This window comes from Buceros rhinoceros, unplaced genomic scaffold, assembly GCF_000710305.1.
Source record: "Buceros rhinoceros silvestris isolate BGI_N320 unplaced genomic scaffold, ASM71030v1 scaffold12067, whole genome shotgun sequence".
Taxonomy (NCBI): Eukaryota; Metazoa; Chordata; class Aves; order Bucerotiformes; family Bucerotidae; genus Buceros; species Buceros rhinoceros.
The window spans coordinates 99,794-103,722 of NW_010420475.1; positions in this window are offsets into that span (position 1 = coordinate 99,794).

A 3,929-nucleotide genomic window follows, 5' to 3' on the forward strand; every position below is an offset into this window, starting at 1 on the left:
CCCCAGCTGTATCAACTGTTTCCCCCAGTTAGATGCTATCTGCAAACCAGAGCTGCCATCCAAGCAGCTTTGACCCATCTAACTGCTGCCACCCTTCCAGACCATAACACCCTAACTTGGCAATGCGTGAAGCTCTGTCCTGCCTCCGGTCTCAGCAGCCGCAGAGGCTGCTGAGTTCTGCAGTTCAACTAGAGTACCAAGAAAACTCTGATAACTTTATAGTTAATCAAAAATAAAGTTAAAGTTAATAAAAAATTAAGCTGTTCTAATTGGATACAAACCCAAAATGTTCTTAGAAGGAACTTTATGTAAAAGTAAACAGTGTTTACTTTTTATTTAAAGCCAGGGGACTAGGGTTAGGGTCAGAGCCAGCTCAGTCTCTTGTATACTGGCTGGAAGTCCTTTATCGTTGGTGTTCTTACAGGGCGGATCAAGCAAGAGGCACCTATGTCAGCCAGCTGGGCAAGCTCCTGCCCCTCCTGGTAAGGTTCCCACATAGCAGGTTTAGATATCTTCTGGTAAAGCATGTATTTATACCATCAAGTCCATCCAAATGCCATAGAACAGATACCAAAAAGCATCTGTATTATGTATGAAAAAATATGTTTAAGGACAATATAAGAAAGAAATCCATCTCCCTCAAGACTTGCCTTCCAGCAGTGACAGAGCAGCCACTTTAAGCAGAAGTCAGGGTGAAGTAGCATTTCCCATTTCAAGCTTCTGACAGTCAGCTATATCCAGATTTTTTAAGTCAAAAGCTGCATCTACCCCTTTCATTGATTAGCCACAGACTGATCTTCCTCCCATAATTTTTGTTGAGTCACTCAGGAATAAGACCCTGTCAACAAGCTCTGTAGTTTAATTATGCACTGTGCTGGCAAAAGTAAACAAGTATTTCCATGCACTATGTTTAAGTTCCTGTCACTTAATTTGTCGGTTTTATTTTATGAGAAGTTATTATCTACCTGTTTCCTGTTATTATCTACCTTTTACCTCTATTATCTATCTGTTATTATCTACCTTTTACATTTCCCACATTTTGATATCCCCCATCTTCATACTCACGTATAACAACCGATCAAGGCTCAGAAATCTCTTCCCCCGACTAAAATACTACAGGTAGCAGCATCTGTACAGACTCAAAATTAAACAAGGCATCTCTCTTATCTGCTATCCCTTTTCCAAGTATTAGGGCAAAATCAGACCCATGGGCTTTATTTCTCAAATGTGGGTCATACTGGATTAATCTGCTAATAAAAAGAGTTCGATTCACAGATAAAGATGAATATAAGCTGCAAGCTGGGTTCAGTGTAATTCACGAGGACAATTCATTCTCTTGAGAAGCTGTCAGATAATAGGGAAATATTTTTTAAAGAGACAGTCTACTATTTGTAAAGGGCTTTTCGTATGGAAATTGTCACAAGAAGAATAATGTTGTTGGCAGTTTTGTGTAAGAAGAATCAACACTGATCCCCTATTACTTCAGTGAGCACAAATATTTGCTGTAATTATTTAAAGAAAGTGAAGATTGTGGCATAAATGCTTCGCCAATCCTCCCTGAAAGCCTCGGTGGGTGACAAAAGCGGGTCTGGTTCACACGTTTCCAGATGTCCTCAGGAGGGGAGAAGTTTGCAACTCTTTTGCTTTAAATAAAACCAAATAATTATAGGACAAAACTCAGAACTAGGGAAACCAGGAATCCCACAGCTTCTTAATTGCAAAGTGCAGCCGCCTCCATCAGTTCCACTCATTAGCCTTAGGTGACTGCTGGCATTTTTCAGGGGCATCCAAGCGCTGTTACCGGTAAATCACAGGTGTTCTCAAACTACGTTCTGCTTACAAAAGTTTTCCACGGTCTGCACAAAGGTGACCTGCAGCCACCAAAAGATGCTAACCCAGAAGTGGCCTCCTGCCAAAGGACAGCTCCCCTTCTTTCACCCATGAAGGAAATGGTGAAGTAAACAACAGCTACTGAACGGGCTTTACCGTCCAAAATGGGAAACATTAAACTACTCCTGACAGAAGAAACAAGAGAAAAATGTATCATCTATTACAAAGAAAAAGAAAAAAAATCTATGTTTTAGTGGCTTGCCTCTACGTGCTGGTGGATTGGAGTCGGCAAGGACGGAAGAGCTCAAATGACTGACAAAGCCAACAAGGGCCTTATTAGCAGAGGACTTTAGGGTGGATAAAGGGATTTCTGCAAGCAGGGACTTGGGGATTAAAGGTTCTGCCAAAAGCTTCAGAACCCCAGGTCTCCTAACAGCAGAGAGCTGGTCGCATTAAGAGACGGGATTCAGAGTCCAGAAGCTCTGTGGTCCATCTGGGTTATCGCTGTCCCTGCAACAGACACTGCGACCCACCCAAAATATGTTTGGCCATTTTTGAGAGTTCTGTATGCTGCTTTTTTCAATCCGTGCATAGGGAAGGACCCTACTTGCTAAAAAGATGTTATTTGCATGTTACAAGATTATTGAAATTATCAAGTGAGAACAGCTCCTTCCCCGTTCCGTTGTCAAAAGCATTCTCACAACCTAACACGTACGCATGGCTCTCGGTCACATAACTCTGTGGCATTTACTGAGGACAGCCAGTGACAGAGATTGACAAACCTGCAATACAAAGCTAACATTCCGGATTGAGGTTCTCACTTTGTCATTTCCTCAGTGACAAACGGGGATTTTTTTCATTGACCCAAAGGAAAAAAAAAACCAAACAAACCTGAAACGTGAAGGCGGAGCTCTTATAAAAATAGCAATGAAAAGAAGCGCTTGGGAGAGCGATGGCATCCACCACAGCAGAGGCAAGAGGAGATTTTTTTAAGCACAGGAGGGACTTCTCATCGTCTCCATTTCTCACACAGGCATGATCACTGAGCTAGAAATCCTGGCACTGCAAGACAACTCTGTGATACTACAGAAGTGACAAAGCAGAAGAAAAAACCAAAACAAACCAAAAGATCTTCTCCTCCATTGCTAAGTGCCTGGCCTCAGCTACAGGCCAGGGTGGTCTCCAGCAGCCTGTAATCAACATGGGAACCTGCTAGAAATCAGCGGGGGAAGGTTCAGTCACGTCTGTATAAACACAGCCACCACAGTGACACTTAGCTGCACTTCAGGGTGCCCCAGAACCTTTTTCTAAGACAGTTTCTGAAAGCATTGACCAGTTGCACAGTTTTGAAGCCTCATGGCAAAATTTCTCACTTCCAGTGGTGCGAGGTGATGCTCAGCATTGTTTTCCACCTGCATCTCCAGGGCACAGTCCTTCCCTCCTCACACATCAGCTGAAAAACACCCGTGACTGCTGTTTGCTGGAACAGCAACAACAGTCAAATCACTTTCTCCTCTTCACCCACGAACTCAAATTTTGATTTACAACACAGAAATCATTGTTCATCAAATCTCAGAAGAGAGCCATTGCTCTGAAGTTACAGCCATCTGGCAACTGTTCTACACATCTTCTGCTGCTTATCCCCAGGCTCCACAGTTGTTTCTAGAATTTTCTTCCCACATTTCGTAAATGTTACTTTCATTAAAAAACAATTTTTGCAGTTGTGAGCCACTGAGAACCAAAAAATGGTGTGTGCTGTGGAGTGAGAAACAATTCTCTAAATTTCAACCGGGAAAAACTTTTTAATGGCTTCTTTGCCAGCATTCAGCGTTGCTAAGGTCACTGCTGGAGAATACTTCAGAGGGTTCTTATTCCATTATTTATAAATACAGTATAAATTGTCTAGCAGTGCTATTAAAACCAGTCCATCAGCAATGGAGCTACACCAGCCTATCAGGTGAAAGACTCTTGTATTAATAAATATATAATTCTCTACAAAGAATAGAGGAGAATTCTCTACAGCTTTAATTATAACCTTCTTCATTACATCATTATCTTTTAAAACTGATGAAAACATACACTAAACCCTGAAAACTAAA